Source organism: Ascaphus truei, chromosome 15, assembly GCF_040206685.1.
Source record: "Ascaphus truei isolate aAscTru1 chromosome 15, aAscTru1.hap1, whole genome shotgun sequence".
In the NCBI taxonomy this organism is placed as follows: Eukaryota; Metazoa; Chordata; class Amphibia; order Anura; family Ascaphidae; genus Ascaphus; species Ascaphus truei.
In genome coordinates, this window is record NC_134497.1 from 26,772,326 (window position 1) to 26,790,677 (window position 18,352).

Below are 18,352 nucleotides of genomic sequence, written 5' to 3' on the forward strand. Positions count from 1 at the left end.
CTTAAAAGCGCCCTCGATGACCACGAAAACCGTGACCGAAGACAAAACCTGCGCTTCAGAGGAATCCCTGAGTCAGTCCCGCCAGAATCCATCCAGGCATACCTCAAGAAATTATTCCTGAACTTAGTCCCTGAGCTGTCTGAGCACGACCTTCAGCTAGACCGAGCTCACAGAGCCCTCGGTCCAAAATCCCCTGACCCAAACCGCTCCAGGGACGTGATTGCGAAATTTCACGTCTACACTGCAAAAGAAAAGATATCAGCGGCTGCGAGAAGGGCCGGAGACGTCCACGTGGAAGATTACACAGTTCAGATTTTTAGTGACCTTTCCAGGACCACGATCATGAAGAGGAAGGAGATGAAGCCCCTCACAACCCTCCTACGAGACCAGGGAGTCACATATCGTTGGTGCTTCCCCTTCAAACTAATAGTGCCCAGGAATGGCAGATTATTCACGATTTCAGATCCAGAGGACTCCAACGACTTCCTAAAGGCCCTCGGCATCACTCCCCCGCGGGAGGAGGACCGTCCCCCTCGCGTCATGACACGGCCTGAGTCTGCGGAAACCCCACGAGCCTCCGAACGTCTTGCCAACCAGAGGACCCACTGAGCCGAACACCACACAGCCGTATGCTGGTCGGCCCTTCTCATCTCCGTTCCCCCACATGCCTACCCCCATACCCAGCGATCTACTAACCTTCCTCTACGTACCCTCCCCTAACCCGTTAGATACCAAGGAGACGTCCCGTTAGCGGCTGGAACCACAGCCCCCCCCACTCCTCCCCCCCTCCCCCCACACAGGGTCATACCCCTGAACGGAACTCTCCGTGTCTCCCAACCCCACCCCTCCTTACCTTGCTCCGTTTCACCCCATCGCACCCGGACTTTCCTCACCAAGCCTCGGCCAGCGCGCATTCTCCAGTGCCGCCGAATCCTGCCCGAGGTACCGCCGGAGAGAAAGAAAGTGTCCAGTGAGACCCATCCGCCCTCCACAACGATGTTCTGGGAACAGCGAAAGACCGCTCGCCAAAGCACCCCATCGCAAAAAGACCCCTGGAAACCAGCTGAGTGGAGGCCATCACTGACTAGAAGCGCTGAGCAGAGCACTCCACAGGCCCGCTTTTCCCTGAGTTTCCCGTTCTTGAAGCTCCCAGCAGCCTGGACAAAGCAGGAGAGTATCTCTCCAGGACTACCAGCTACGACGCAAGCCCGGAACCCCGGAGCAGAGGACATAATTCCCCCGCATGCTGTCCCTGTCTACCCCCCCATTATCTCCCGATCTCCCCAACCCAGTCCCCCATTCACCCCCATAGTCTCCACACTCAACGGCTCCACCCCCCCAAAGTTCGCCATAAACGTACAGCAATTTGTTACAAATGCAAGAATAATTGAGCTCCAAGTACTCCCCTTTGTCACGCGTACCCCCCTCCCCTATCCCCCCCCGATTATATGTCCCTAAAAGAGGGGTGCTCTATGCCCCCATACATGTCCTCAGGTACCACCAGCAGCCCCCAAGGGAAAAGAAAACGATGTCATTCATAATATGATAGTACCATCTTACACGAATGCGATGCCCCCATAAATGTACATCCCCTCCTCCCCCATCCCCCTCCATCCCTCCATCCCTCCCCTCCTCCCCCATCCCCCTCCATCCCTCCCCTCCTCCCCCATCCCCCTCCATCCCTCCCCTCCTCCCCCATCCCCCTCCATCCCTCCCCTCCTCCCCCCCCCCCCGTTCCCCCACCTACTCCCCACTCTCCCAAGGTAAAGAGGCACTCTAAGCCTCCCCTCATAGAAGTCCGCATCCCCCATGGTTCCTTGCACAAAAACGAAGTTGTTCGAAATGTGTTGATAATGTGTTGCTCTTGCCTTAATGCCATGCGCTAAGGAACACCTGTCCTCCTCCCCTCCGCCTCCTCCCCCCGGTTCCCCCTCAGGTTAAAGGGGCTCTCTAAGCCCCCTCTTACAGTTCTATGCACCCCTCTTGGTCTCCTGCACTAAAACGAAGCTGATTGTAATGTGTTGATAATGTGTTGCACCTGTTCCAATGTCTTCTCCCCATGAGCACCCATTGCCCCCCCCTCCTTCCTCCCCCCTCCATCCCCCCCTCCCCTCCTCTCTCCCCCTCCTCCCCCCCGTTCCCCCTCCTACGCCCCCGCACACTCAGGTTAAAGGGGTCCTCTAAGCCCCCTCTTACAGTTCTATGCACCCCTCTTGGTCTTCTGCACTAAAACGAAGCTGATTGTAATGTGTTGATAATGTGTTGCACCTGTTCCAATGCCAAGCCCCCACGAGCACCCATTTCCCCCCCTCCATTACCCTCCCCACCCCCCCACCTCCCCCCCTCCGCTCCCCTTCCACACGCAGATTAAAGGGGCACTTTAAGATCACCCCAATGGTTCTATGCTCCCCTGTGGCCATCCTGTACTAAAACTAAGCTTATTGTAATGTGTTGATAATGCGATGCACTTGTTTTAATATCAAGCCCCCACGAGCCCCCCCCCCCCTCCCCTTCCTTTGCCTCCACGGTGCCTAAGGAAATATCTATTGGGCTCCTGGAAAGCCCGCATCTCTTCCTCCCCATATGTGTCTTCCCACCCCCTTCCCCCCCTGCCCCCTCCCCTCTCTCCGGTCTCTCCCACCCATAAGGACTCCAGAGCAGGAAACACGAACACGTTCTCCCCCCCCCCCTCAAAGAGCCAAATTGCCCCCGTCGTGGGAGACACACGGGGCCCACAGTATTTATCTTTGGGAACACAACACCCAAATAATGTCGTCAATTAAAATTATCTCCCTTAATGTTAAGGGCCTCAACTCAGTTAAAAAAACGTAAGCTAGCACTCCAAGAACTCCGAAAAACTAAAGGCGACATTATCTGCATTCAAGAAACCCACTTTAATACAAACGACCCCCCTAATAAGTTTAAATATGCCTTCCGACAAGCCTTCTTTGCATCATCCCCCAACATAAAAAGAGGCGTTGCAGTACTGATAAAAAACAATGTCCCCTTCGCCCCCGCCAAGATAACTAGGGACCCGGAGTGAAGATACCTGCTCCTGCAAGGCACCCTATCGGGATCTCCGATCTCTATCATTAATGTATATGCCCCCAACGAAAATCAGGCCCACTTCCTCCAAAGTCTGATTGACTCCTTAGACCAATCTGTCCTTTCCTCCTTGCTCTTGGTCGGGGACCTTAACATGGTTCTTTCACCAGACCAGGACAAATCTAGTATGTCCACTACCACCCACTCAGCCCAGACCCAGATAAAAGCCAAAAAGTTCAGAGAGACCATACAAAACTTCTCTCTCATAGATATTTGGAGGGCCAGAGGGACTACACGTTCTTCTCAGCCCCGCATCAGTCCTACTCGCGGATCGACTACTTTCTAGGCACCACAAATGTTCTCCAGGCATCCTCCCCCTCCGATATAGGCCCAATCACATGGTCCGATCATGCCCCAGTCGAACTGACCCTCTCTCTGCCCTTTGTTAAGAGCTCCGCATACAAGTGGAACACAATGACTCCCTTCTCAATGACCCGCAGATAGTGAACCTAATCAAACAAAAACTAACCTCATTCTTTGAAATAAACAGCGGGTCTGTCTCAGCAGCGGCTACGCTCTGGGAAGCACACAAAGCTACAATCAGGGGAGATCTTATCTCGCTAGCATCTCATAAGAAAAAAATGAAGCTCAAAACGCAGAAAGCACTAATGGATAGGATCTTAGCCCTAGAGCAACAACATAAAAAGGCCCCCTCCAAAAAACTATTTAGAATCCTGGATAAAACAAGGACAGAGCTAAAACTATCCCAGCTCGAAGAGGTAGAAAGAGCACTAAAATGGACCAACCAAAGGTTCTTCGACAGGGGAAATAAGGCAGATAAACTCCTGGCCTTGAGAAAGTGCCAGTGATGGCATGAAACGCGTGGGAGAAGTTCTTTTGTTTGTGGATGTCATACCTTTTTATATAGTTTAAATAAAAGGTTTTTTTTTTCTAATTCAATTTTTGGCTGGTGAGTTCCGCTCCTTCAAGGAGCTGCTGTCCTTCTGATCCTTTTTTTGGATTGGAGTGACGCTGTGGTGGGACGCTAAACACCTTCAGTGCATGTTTGTGGCCATGAGAAAAGGGGAATGGTGAATTATTGTGAGTACTATTGAATACTCTACACTGGACACACTAACTGGATATGGGTTACCAGTGGGAGCTGCAGCTGACTTGCTGTGGCAGTTACACCTCTCATTCTAGGCTTTTATGGTCAGGTATTTGCAGACACATACCCTGTTGTTTACCCCAACATCACCTCTCATACATAGTGCCTATAACTATCTATACTCTGTCATTACATCAGATTGGAATAAATTATACAGACTACATATTCAGTTAACCCCTAGATCTTACAGTCGGGTTTTCCGTTTTTGAGGATTACTATGACGTAGCTATTACATCATGGGCCCAAACTCTGTGACAAAGCAGCTACATCAAAATTGCACCCAAAGGGTTAAATGGTGATTTCATCCTTTTCAAGGAAGTTGTGTACTCCAAGTGATTTCATGTTTTCCCATCGCCAGGTTGGATTTAAAGCAGCCGTTCAAGATGCAGTTTAAAAAAAGAAAAAAAAAATGTTTCCCTTCAATCAAAACACTTACAAGTGATTATCTAAGTTGCCGATCGATCCATTCTCCAATGATTAATCGGCAAAGATTTGGCTCGAGGTGTCACTAAATCACTGTGTGATGCAGTCAGTGGAACACATTTATATTCATATGCGTTCCACTGACGTGTGCTCGCTCCCGAGCCCTGGTCCTGTCATATGAGGCTTCTACAGCAGCAGAATCTCCCTGTCGAAGTAAGTATTGATGAAGTAATATTGCTGAAATCAGTATACTGTTGAAATGGACCTTTGTCTCTGGAGAAGGATTGAAGGCGATGGTCCATTCCATTTTGTCTGTTCTGTTTTCAGTATCCTTTTTGTGTGTAAGAATGTGTGTGATTTTGAATGTGTTTCGCTCACAGTAGATTTACGACTGTGGGGCTCATGCAGAGAGGAACGTTAAAAAAGTTTAAAATGGCTGTAAAATAGCCACAGATTTGCCGTTAGTGAAGGTGTTATGCAGAGAACGTCGTTAACTCATTTCGGCAAAAAACTGCAAATTGCCAACTTTTCCTGGCTATTTGAAACTCGCCATACTAATGCACATATTGGCGTGTTCCAGCGATTCGGAGCTTCTGGAATACCACGCTATATTAGCATGGCGAGTTTCAGGTTCTCGCCACGAGTTTGGCAAGTTTTACAGCTCTGAAAATTTTTCAGGGCACTTTTAAAAATCGCGCCATTTTCTCCCGAGTTTAAGGATTTCTGGCTAGTTTTTTCGCCAGAAGATGGCGCTATTTCCTTATCTATGCTCTCTGCATGAGCCCCTGTGTCTGAAGTAACGCCTACATTCCTGGTTTCTATAGAGAGCTATTTTAATCTAGTTTCAACCAGGTTTTAATGATCTGTAAAATGATTGGTTTAAGAATTAAGGAGTGGTTAGTATATTCTGCCTGGTAACCTGTTTTAAATCAGCAAAGGAATCAAAAATGTATAAAAAGGCTGTTTGGACACTCCCTGGCAGAGAGTCTTATAGACTTTTGAATGTGTATGATCATACTGTGCAATACACTTCTCATTATCAACGAGCCCATGTTTGTGAGTTTGCAAACAACGGCAGTATTGTGACTTGAACTAAAGTGGTTCCTGGGGTAAAGTCAGTCTCTACTATTAACCCAGATATATGCGGGTGGCTATACCAGAGACACAGGTTTAAACCTCTGTCACTCTGGCCCACGACTGCTATGGATTCTACTATTCTGTTTATCCCACTTAAGTCTACTCAATTATTATCAATAAGCTACTAGTCAGAATAATTAGGTATAACTGCTCGCCTATATAATCTTAGTCCTAATTGTAAAAAGGTAGGTGCAAGGGAGGTAAACAATATATATAGTACAGAGGGAACTCAAAAGAGATGAGTTCAAAGCACGCCACTATTTGCACTCATTACCAAAGTACACAAATAGATTCTCCTTTATGCCAAAGAATCAGATCCCTTACAGGGAACTGTGAGCGACGAACGAAAAACAAAAAAGTTTTATTACATAGATAATTATACACTCAATAGTTAAAACTAGCTGAGAGACTCAGCGTTGCCCGGAATGTAAATAGATAAAATAAATTGATGTTTAATAATATTGAATTCTTATACTTTTTATTTTAAACATCAGAGGGGGGGGGGTGGAGGGGGGCATTTATCTTATGCCCAGATAAATGTGTAATAATGCTGCTTTTGACTGTAAGCTCATAAAATTTAACCATCTTTTAACTTGCTCCTTTTCAGCTGTAACCCCTTCGTTGTGGCAGAAAAATCATCTAAGAAAGAAAATATCAGCATGGCAGCTCCCAGGTCTTCAGACTAATGTATAGTCATTAAATATCCTTTATGGCACCAATATAGTGCATACTGTACATGTTGCAGTAAGGTGTACGGTCTGAGGAGAGGACGTGTCTGTCCTGAAACGCCACGTGTTTGCATATACCTGCTCTGATGCTTTGGATACAAAGTAAGTTACTTACAGAAAAGGCTCCTGTGTGCTTCCTGCACCACTTTATTTCTTCTTCTCTTTCCCGGAAGTGGAGACACTGACTACATCCAGGTCACAGCTCTGTGTCCTACTGCGCATGCTCACACTAAGGGGATCATGGGAGTTGTAGTTTTAGACTTCAAAACGGATCTCGTGTCACATACTGTGCAGATTAGAAACAAGACAGTAACATTTCCCAGGCACTGTGCTAGGGAAATATAGTTTCTTCTGCATGTAGATGTGTATACTCCTCCTGGTCCTTAATATATTTCAGTAAAGCTGCTTCAGTTCCTCAATTTTGGATATATATAAATATATATATTTGTAGCCCTCTTTCCTTCTGACTAGATGGGTGTACTGATGCTACAGTAACTTTACCTGCTGGCTCACAGAGATCTGAGCCTCCGCTACTGGGAGCCTGGGGTAACAATATATATTAACTGCCAGCGCCTCCACTTGCCCAGGATCCCCAATATGTGAGATTCCCCTGAACAAGAACAACAACAGCTCGCATATATGTATAACGTAATACTTTACTGTATAGAATATATATGCACACATATGTATAACCTTGAGATACCAGTGGCCCCTGCCACACGTCACTGTACAATAGTGTCCTCCCACCACCGTGTATATCCCACACCGTCTCCAGCGTGTGGACAGTCCATTGGTCACTTAACCTCCCAAGTATCCTCAAAAAACCCACCCCCAAGGCGGGATCAGTGCCTGTAGGTACCGGTATGTTGGTGCACTTGTGGAAATACATGCTGGGCGCTCCAGCACCCGTCGCTGACACTTCAAAAACGATCCGCCGATCCAGCGCAGTCTCACAATGAGTTCCCACTGCAGGGGATGTCTCCACGTGCTTTGACTCCGCAGAGTAGTCTGAGCCCAGACTAAGAATGACAGGTTCCTCACTGCAGCACTGTGTTCCTGACTCACACACTCTAAAAGGGAAAGGTCCCTACATAAAGGGCCGGTCCCTACAGCATCACAAGCTGAAGGTGACTCAGGGCACTAACTAGGGCCTAAGGGGGTACACTTGCATAGTGCAGTGGGTCACTGACCCCTGCACACGCGCACACACCACCTTCCCCCTCTAGCTCCCAATCTTCTCTGCCTCGCGTGCTCCAAACCCTGCTTCCTACTTCCCTTAAGCCCTATTGGCTGTCTGACCCCATGTGACCCTGCTGAGGCTCATGGGAATTGTAGTCCCAGCTCATTGCCTTCACCTAATTGGTGCCATCTCGTGCGCTTCCACACTGCACATCCGCGAACCTTCTGAAGGGGGGCCGCCGCATCTCTCATGCTACTGCGCATGCGCGCCATGGCGGCGCCCCGAGATAGTTTTCACCGGGATCCCCTTGCGACGCGGCCGCCCCCGCAGCTCCCCGACATCCAGCTGAAGTGCCCACTCAGCGCGGAGGTAAGGAAAAACACAGAGCACCTGGCTACATCTTGTAAGCAAGGTCAGTCGGCACTCACTTAGCAGAGATATATAGGTTTGTATGTAAACTATACCATGTTAATCCCACAAAATCAGGAGACAGTAATCAATCTTGAAACAGGAAAAAGGTATATTGGTAACAGGGCACAAATCTCCAACGTTTCGGTCCCAAGAAACGGGACCTGCATCACTGAGGATTTCGTGGGATTAACACGTATCATTTATATATATATATATTGTGACAGAAACCAGGGTATGGTGATAAATTCCATATATAGGGCTCCCAGGATACTGAATAGATTCTATCCTGTTTAGGCTGGAAAGTGCAGCCTCAGAATGCATGCACTCCATCCCACAGTTTGGCAAGTGCTGGAACTGGGGGATGAGGCATCCAGACCAGAGTTTGTCTGCTGCCTGATTTCTGTCACCTGTCCTGCTGGTTGGAGATCAAATATTTAAGGCTGATTTACTGGTTCCTCTCCCCAAGAGCCTGGAGGCAGGAAGGCTGCTGGAAGCAGAGAGGGGAAAAGCCTCTCCCCAAACAGGTTAAATCATTCTGTTAATTTTTTCTAAAACAGCAAAGTTCCTTATTTTTTGTTGTTGGAAGTGAAAAAGCCACCCCAACCCTGAGTCAGGGAAAACCTTAGTTAAGTTATTGCTCAGGTGAGCAGGCTTTTGTTTTGCTTGTGTTTCCTTTGTATGCACTGTGGCAGTCTCAGTGCCTGGGACGGAATAAACCAGGCATAGCCTGTTTAAAGGAACAGCACGTTACGCCTCGTCATTTAACCTACCCTAAAAGACCGTGTTCTAACAGTCCCGGACAGGCGGCAGAGCCCCGGAGTAAGCCGTTTGTCACATATGGTGGAGAATGCAGGCAGAACACTAAAAGGTCTGCGGGTTAAAGAACTTTAAAAAAAAAAAAAAAAACTTTTTTTTTCTCTCCAGACAAGATGGAAGACGTGGTGAGTGCGCTGGTACGCAATGTTGCTGCCCAGAAAGACGCGAATGAAACCCAGCAACAGGTGAATGCAACCCAGCAACAGACGAATGCAGCTCTGCAAAAGGCGAATGCCACCCAGCAACAGCTGTTAATAGCCCAGCAAGAGACTAATGCAAACGAGCAACAGACAAATGCAGCCCTGCAAGAGGCGAATGCAGCTCTGCAAATCGCGAATGCAAACCAGCAAGAGACAAACCGCTTGCTGAGAGAGGAGCAACAACGGTTCGCCCAGGGCTTACAGCAGGAACTCGAGATCCTGAGAGAGACTATCATTAAGACTCCACTGGCAGACGCAGCCCCAGGCCCGAAAATGACCAGGGCAAGCCACTACCTTCAGAAGATGGGGCCCTCGGATGATGTTGAAACCTATCTTCTCACGTTTGAACGCACGGCACAGAGAGAGGGATGGCCAGAAGCTGAGTGGGCCAGTCTAATCGCACCATTCTTAAGCAGCGACCACCAGAAGGCTTACTTTGATCTAGAGCCAACCGAAGCTAACGTATATGCAAAATTGAAGTTCGAGATCCTCGCCCGCCTCGGCGTAACCACGGCTGTTCGCGCCCAAAGGTTCCACGCATGGTCCTTCACTTTGGATAAAGCCACCCGAAGCCAGATGTATGACCTCATCCACCTCGCTCGGAAGTGGCTACAACCCGAGATCAACTCAGCATGCCACATCGTGGAACGGTTGGTCATGGACCAGTTCTTGAGGAAACTTCCCTCTGCCCTACGCCGTTGGGTCAGTCAGAGTGACCCGCACAATGCAGACGAGCTGGTGGCCCTCATAGAAAGGTACAATGCAGCAGAAGAGCACCCGCAACCCATAGTCATGAAGCATCCCCACTACCCAAGGTTCCAGGAAACTTCCAGAGACGGTAAAAGGGTACCAGGGTTAAGGGGGGCTGAAGAGCGACAACCGCCTTCACACAGCACCGGCAATAGTGGCTCGCATACTAAGGGCAACATGGGGAGCCGAAAAAGGTCTCTAACTGGGACACAGACTATGTACCTAAATGTGTAAATTGTTATGAGAGGGGCCACACCGCGAAAGTCTGCCCACTAAATGCTGAACCAATGCAATGCAACAGCGTTGAACCTTATTCGTTGTGGTCCCAATGTATGGGCCCTAGCCCAGAGGACCCCTTGAATAACCATCTGTGGGCATTTGTAAAGGTAAATGGTAAGAGGGTTCGGGCACTTCTTGACTCTGGGAGTATGGTTACACTAGTGTCCGAATACCTGTTGCCTATTGGGAAAAAACAGGTAAACCGTTCACAAAGAGTGGCAATTTGTTGTATACATGGGGATAATCATGAATATTCCACTGTTGATGTTCTTATTGAAACAGAGTTTGGTTCTTTAGATTTCAAAATGGGTATAGTACCCAAACTGGCACATGATGTGTTAATAGGGACCGACTTTCCCCATTTTCTAAAATCCTTTCCCTTTTTCAGAAATGGAGGTTGACGAGGGCCCAAATAAAAAGGGGAAAGAGGAAGAGTGCTGTAAAATCCCCTTTCCCATGGCCATCTTGGTAGGGAATACCCCAAATCAAGATGTTGAACAGGCGCTTACCACCCCAGAACAGGATAAGACCTTCGCTGACCTAGAGGTCAGTCCTGGGAGTTTTAAGAAGGCCCAGTGGGAAGACCCCACATTAGCTGAAGCAAGGGGGAATATACGGGACCAGAATAGTACTCCGGGCCAACCAGATAGGTCACTTGCCTACCCCTACTTCGAGGTAGAGAATGACCTAGTATATCGGGTTGATAAAAGGAAATCAATTATAACTAAACAATTGTTGGTACCACGGACATTCCGTAATGTAGTATTACACCTTGAACATAGTCACCATTGGGGGGACACCTAGGGGTGGAAAAGACAAAAGAAAAGGTTCTCTGAAGCTTCTATTGGCCTGGGGTTCTGGCAGAAATTATAAATTATTGCTCCTCATGCCCAGAATGTCAGATCACCGCCCCGTTCAAAGCGTATCGTAGCCCATTGGTACCCCTTCCCATAATAGATGTACCATTTGACCGGATTGCTATGGATCTAGTAGGACCCTTAATAAAGTCTGCTAGGGGACATCAGCATATATTGGTAATATTAGATTATGCCACCCGATATCCGGAGGCAATTCCCCTACATAGCACTTCTGCTAAAAACATAGCAAAAGAGTTAATAGTCCTGTTTACCCGAGTCGGAATTCCTAAAGAGATCTTAACTGACCAGGGAACACCATTTATGTCCCAAGTAACAAAAGAGTTATGTAAACTCCTAAAAATCAAGCATCTCAGAACCTCAGTCTATCATCCACAAACTGATGGTTTAGTGGAACGATTCAATAAAACCTTAAAAAGCATGTTACGCCGGGCGGTCGATAAGGATGGGAAAAACTGGGATTGTTTGTTACCGTACCTGTTATTTGCCAAAGAGACTTGGGAACACGAGGTTACCCCATACAGAAGTGTCATAGAGCATGTTGCCCAGATGCAGGACCGCATAACTGCAGTCCTACCTACAGTATAGTGAGGGAACACATGGAAAAAGCTCAAGAGGCACAGAGGAATACGTATAATAAGGGTGCTAGGGTCAGAATTTTTTTTCCAGGCGATAGGGTGCTAGTTCTGGTTCCCACCGTAGAGAGTAAATTCCTTGCTAAGTGGCATGGGCCATATGAGGTCTTGGAAAGAGTGGGAGAAGTAAATTACAAGGTGAGACAGCCAGGTAGGAGGAAACCTGAGCAAATTTACCATGTAAACCTACTTAAGCCCTGGAAAGATGGAGAGGTCTTGTTAACCCTAGTACCCCCAGGTCCGTCAGAGAATCAAGAAACTGACCCAGAGGTTAGCATTGCTGAAACCCTGTCCGTTCATCAGAAACGAGAGGTCCAGAATTTAGTGAGAAGAAACAAAGAAGTCTTCTCTACACAGCCAGGTAGAACTAGTGTAATTGAACATGACCTAGTCTCTGAACCGGGGGTCTGAGTTAACCTTAAACTGTACCGAATCCCAGAGGCCAAAAGAGAGGCTATAAGTTTAGAGGTTAAAAAATGCTAAAACTAGGCGTAATTGAAGAATCCCAAAGTGGGTGGAACAGCCCTATAGTTTCAGTCCCGAGCCAGACGGTACAACAAGGTTGAGCAATGACTACCGTAAACTAAATGCTGTGTCAAAATTTGATACTTATCCTATGCCCAGGGTTGATGAACTGGTAGAGAGACTGGGCAAAGCCCAATATCTCATGACCCTAGATCTAACAAAAGGGTACTGGCAGGTTCCCCTCACAGAAAGGGCAAAAGAAAAGATAGCCTTCTCAACCCCAGATGGCCTCTTTCAGTATAGGGTGCTGCCTTTTGGCTTACATGGAGCTCCCGCCACATTCCAAAGAATGATGGATAAAATTTTAAAACCACATGCTCGGTACGCTGCCGCCTACCTGGATGATGTGGTAATCCATAGTGAAGATTGGCAATCCCACCTTCCAAAGGTCCAAGCTGTGCTTGACGCAGTTCGGTCTGCTGGACTAACTGCTAACCCCGCTAAATGCACTATTGGTCTGGAGGAGGCCAAGTATCTAGGGTATTCTATTGGCAGAGGTTTACTTAAACCCCAAACACTCAAAGTAGAGGCGATACAAAATTGGCCAAGGCCAGTTACAAAAAAACAAGTAAGGACCTTTTTGGGATTAATTGGTTACTATAGAAGGTTTATTCCCAATTTTGCAACTAAGGCAACCCCACAAACCGACCTCACAAAAGCAAGAGGGCTGCTAATGGTAAAGTGGTCCCCCGAAACCGAACAGGCCTTTAGAAGCCTGAAAGAAGCTCTCTGTGCCCAACCAGTGTTGGTCACACCTGACTTTTCTAAATAGATTTTAGTCCAAACCGACGCATCTGAGGTAGGGCTGGGGGCTGTACTCTCCCAGGAGTCTCAAGGTGAGGAGCACCCCATCCTTTATTTAAGTAGGAAACTAAATCCCCAGAAGAAAAATTACTCCATAGTCGAGAAAGAATGTCTCGCAATAAAGTGGGCTGTAGAGACGCTCAAATACTATCTGTTGGGGAGAAAATTCCGGTTGGTCACAGATCATGCACCCCTCACCTGGATGTGTCAAAACAGAGAGAAGAATGCTAGAGTGACCAGGTGGTTCCTAAGCCTACAACCCTTTAAATTTTCTGTGGAACACAGGTCAGGGCACAAACATGGCAATGCTGACAGGTTGTCAAGGATGCACTCCCTAATATCCATGGTCGCTTATCCCTCGGGGTCTGAGCTGGGGGGGAGGATATGTGACAGAAACCAGGGTATGGTGATAAATTCCATATATAGGGCTCCCAGGATACTGAACAGTTTCTATCCTGTTTAGGCTGGAAAGTGCAGCCTCAGAATGCATGCACTCCATCCCACAGTTTGGCAAGTGCTGGAACTGGGGGATGAGGCATCCAGACCAGAGTTTGTCTGCTGCCTGATTTCTGTCACCTGTCCTGCTGGTTAGAGGTCAGGTATTTAAGGCTGATTTACTGGTTCCTCTCCCCTCTCCCCAAGAGCCTGGAGGCAGGAAGGCTGCTGGAAGCAGAGAGGGGAAAAGCCTCTCCCCAAACAGGTTAAATCATTCTGTTCCTTTTTTCTAAAACTGCAAAGTTCCTTATTTTTTGTTGTTGGAAGTGGAAAAGTCACCCCAACCCTGAGTCAGGGAAAACCTTAGTTAAGTTATTGCTCAGGTGAGCAGGCTTTTGTTTTGCTTGTGTTTCCTTTGTATGCACTGTGGCAGTCTCAGTGCCTGGGACTGAATAAACCAGGCATAGCCTGTTTAAAGGAACAGCATGTTACGCCTCGTCATTTAACCTACCCTAAAAGACCGTGTTCTAACAGTCCCGGACAGACGGCGGAGCCCCGGAGTAAGCCGCTTGTCACAATATATATAAAATGTGCTCACAAGTGATCTTTTTATTTGCTACTAGCTGAGAAACCCGGCGTTGCCCGGGATGTGAAGTGTGAATAAGTATGTGTAAATGTTGTATGTGAAAGTTGTAATGTGATGCCAATGTTATGTAATATTAGTTAGAATTGTGTTTGTAAATCAACAGTAGTAGAAAGCACATGTATATGAGGGCAAATGTTTGAAGTGTATGTTAGTTGTTACGGTAGTTATTTTTGAAAATTTTATTGTTGGAAATGCTTCTTGAAAGATGTGAATGTCCATTGTTGAGAGGAGTGTATTTGATGTAATGTTAAAGTGTGTGTTGTAAAATAATGTAGTAATAAAAGATGACAGTAGTGTATTGAGTATCTTTCATTTTTTTGTAATTTCTTATGGCAATATGTAGAGTTCATGGAAATTGAGGAAAGTCAATGTTCATTGTAATGCTTGTTTGTAAACGACATTTTTGGTAGTTCCAGTTGGAGCAAAGATGTACAATTGTTGGGGGGATCCAACTCTAGAGCACGCAACATATAACTGGCAGTGGGAGAAACATGGTGATTCTAAGTTGATACCAGTGCACTTTATAGATTGTCCTTGTGCTTTGTTAATGGTGATAGCAAAAGCTAGTTTGATGGGGAACTGTAGCCGTTTGAAAGTAAAAGGCATGTCTGTAGGAATGAGTGGAATGCGGGGGATGAAGACATCTTGGCCTTTGGCGTTGCCAGTTAAGATAGTAGCTTCAATTAGGTTGGGCATCAATGTTTTTATGCACAGTCTGGTTCCATTACAAAGGTTAGGTGTGTGTAGGTTGCGAAATAGCATGATGGGTGCTCCAACTTTGAGGCGAAGATGATGTGGTGGCATCCCTGATGGTTCGAGGGAGTGTAGGAATTCAGGTGGATAGTTAACGGCTTCATCGCAATCCACAACTGTATCGATTGAGTTGTATTGAGTAATTGTGTTTGGAATAATGTCTTGAATTTGATGATTGATGTCATTGACAGAAGTATTTTTGGCAGCAAGGATGGCTCTTTCACAGAGCCATTGGTGGTTTGTGTAATTGTGTAAGAGATTTGGATAGACGTGATGTATGAGATCTTCAAGTGATGTCATCATGTGACAAAAATGTGTGGGAAAAGCAATTTCACCTGATGTTAAGTCAGTAGGTAAAGTACCTTCACCTATTTGAAGAAGTGTGCGTGCAAAAAGTTGTTCATTTGAGTGGCCGAGAAGTTGGACTCGCATATTGGTTGTTAATGGAAAATGTTTGACATGTCGCCATAAAATAGAGGATTTAAGGCATGCATGAAGTTCGTCTGCTGGTGTGGATCGTGGTATGACTGGAAGTGTTTGTCTGAAATCACCAGCTAAAAGAATGACAGCACCACCCATTATTTGTTTATTGTTACGCAAGTCTTGCAAGGTTCTATTAAGGGCTTCAAGTGCTTTTTTTATGCGCCATGGTACACTCATCCCAAACAATAAGTTTGCAAATTTGAAGAACACGGGCTTGGCCAGATGTCTTGGTAATATTACATGTTGGGTTTTCTTCATGAGCAATGTTTAGTGGTAATTTAAGAGCTGAGTGCACAGTTCTTCCTCCATCCATAAGAGTGGCTGCAATGCCAGATGATGCAAGTGCAAGTGCAACATGATTGTGCATTCTTATTTCTGCAAGGAGTAAATTTATGAGAAATGTTTTGCCTGTTCCACCTGGAGCATCAAGAAACAGGATTGCACCTTGTTCGTTGTTTATGTGCTGCATGATGTTGTCATAGGTGTTAAGTTGTTGTGGAATTAACATTGGTTTTCTTGTGGCAACATATTCTTGTAGTATGGAAATATTGTATTGTTTCTCTCGCATAAGGTCTGTATTGAGTACATCGTGATGATGACGTTGGGGAGCTTCTAAACCTAATTGAAGTAGTGTTTTGTTATTGATAGAGAGACATGTATCTTCTAACAATATGAGTACCTCGTTGAAAATGTCAGGTGAAAAGGTAACATTGAGTGATGGGTTGTGTCTCTGTGCTTTGTGAAGTATATCTTCACTCATGCTTTCTCGATATGTGTTCCATAGAGTGTTGGGGTTTGATGGGTTGCACGTGGTAAGGATAATGGCAAAAAGATTTCGAATTTTGGTTGGCAATGACTGTAATGCAGCTTCGGCTAATGTAGTATTCCAGTGTTGATCATCCTCTAGTAATCCAAGTTTTTGGCAAGCTTCTCGATAAGTCTCACACACTTGACCGTTGACAGTTTTTATAGCGTCAAAAGATGTTGGGCCTGGAACGGTATGAAGTAGAATTCTGAGAAAGAAGCATTCAGCGTTGTTTGGGTGAACTGTGTAGACACGCCCTAAGGCTTCACTTGCAAGGGCATCAGTTCCGGGAACAGGTGTGCCCTGCTTTCTTTTCTTGAACTGTTTTGTGGATGCATTCCAAGTGTAATATCGTGGAGTTTGTGGATAAAGCAATGTGCGTGCAAAAGAGTCGTGTTGACATAATTGAAAGAAGGCAGTTAAAGTAGTGTTTGGTGGTTGAGCAGCAAGTGCCTCTGCGTTGGCAGGTGTGAAATATACTCTCTGTCCATTTTCTAAATGAATAGTCAGGTGAACAACGGTTGGGTGTCGTTCGTGAATGGGAAAAGCGAAAATCCTCCAAACGGCTTCATTACTACTTATATATCTTCCTAGCTGGTAGAGTGTAACTTCGTCATGGATGTGTTCATTTGTGATTCCAAAAATGGCCATGTCGCTTCCTTTGTTGACATACTTGCAAATGTATTTAATTGATTTAACAGAATTACAGTATTCCACATTAATGTGTGCGTTATAAATTTTTGTTAGAAGTGGACAATATGGAACAACCCATTTGTTGTCGACTTGGATGTGTTTGTTGTTGCGAATAGTAATTGTTGCTGTGTATCCGCCGTCTGTGGGAGCGCGTCTTCGATATTGAGGATATCCATCATCTCCACTTTGTGTGTCTGCAATGAATGTTTTAGGGAATTGTTTGGTGCATTTACCGTCTTTCATACATGGTGCATGAATATTGATGTTTCCACATGGTCCGTGAATCATATTTTTAGTGACTATTGCAAATAGTATAGGGTCTTCTTGAGGATTAGGCAACTCAGCAGAGATAACGTTATCGATGTCAATGGAATGTAGTTTTTCTTTGAGCCATATAAGAATATGAGCATGTGGAAGACCTCTTTTCTGCCATTCTATTGAGTACATCCAGCATCGTGTTTGTCCAAATATATAAGTCTTAGTGATGATGTGAATTAATGTGATGAGTTTTTGGCGAAATACTCTTGCGATTAAGTCGTGTCGATCACTGTGAGCCTGTCCATCCTGAAGTTCTTGTTTTATTTCTGGCCAAGCTGGATTACATGTAAATGTAATAAAAAAGTCTGGTCGTCCATATGCGCGAACATATGCCATAGCGTCCTGAGCATATTCGTGCATGTGTCGAGGACTTCCCGTGAATGTTGCTGGTAGAATGAACATTTTTCCAATGTTGTCAACGTTACCATCGTTGCCAACAGCATCCCTGAGATGTATGTATTGATCAACGCGTAGTTTTTTTTGATGTAAGCGTATGTATAGAAGACGCTCACTTTCAATTTTAGCATACATGTCAACAATAAACTGATGAAATAGTTGTCGACAATGTAAAATGTGGTTTTGCGATGCATCTCGTATCATTAATCTGTAAGCGTAGAAGTCCATAGCGGATACAGTTTTGTTAGTGTTTGCCTTTGAAGTTGGGTGTACTTGCATGATGTTGAAGTGATAGCCATCGTCACCTTTCCAAAGTATGAGAGGGTATTGAAGAGCATCATATGAGCGATGTGTTTCAGAAATGCGTGTGAGTGAATGAGCGCGCCGCTGAAGAATTATGTCCCGTGTATTAAATTGTTCCCCCGCTATAACAATAGCGACTTCGTTGATTTGAGGTGCATTAAAGCGACGTTCATGTTGACCCACTGGTGTTTTGTCGGCTCGGATAATGACTTGATAGTCATCAGTTGGCATGCGTTCAAGTGATGTTTTGAATGTGTTAATGAGATGGTTGTGTTGATGTAACATCCTTTGTAAGGAGATGACAATGTCACGTCTTGTATTGGGTATCCAATGGCATCGTTGATCAGCTTCTTGTTGTTCATCGCCCATGAAGTAAATTTGCAAGAATTGTGGATCTTGGTCTGGTAATGGGAGAAGAGAGCCGGCCCTGTGGTAAACTTGACCTTGTACTTTAAAAGTACTTTTAAATCCAATTTGTTCAACTATGGATGTAGCACCAAAGGATGTCATTTGGAAACAGGAGTTGTATTTGCGTATGTTTTGT

At 45.8% G+C, this 18,352-nt stretch overlaps 1 protein-coding gene across 1 annotated transcript in view; it reads right to left on the reverse strand.

Moving 5' to 3' along the window:
• Nucleotides 1-6,743, reverse strand: part of LOC142466716 (uncharacterized) — a 36,847-nt gene extending 30,104 nt beyond the window's left edge. The window contains exon 1 of the mRNA XM_075572045.1: nt 6,617-6,743. The gene's annotated coding sequence lies outside the window, so the exon portion shown is untranslated. The remainder of the gene's footprint in view (nt 1-6,616) is intronic.
• Nucleotides 6,744-18,352: the final 11,609 nt, after the last annotated feature.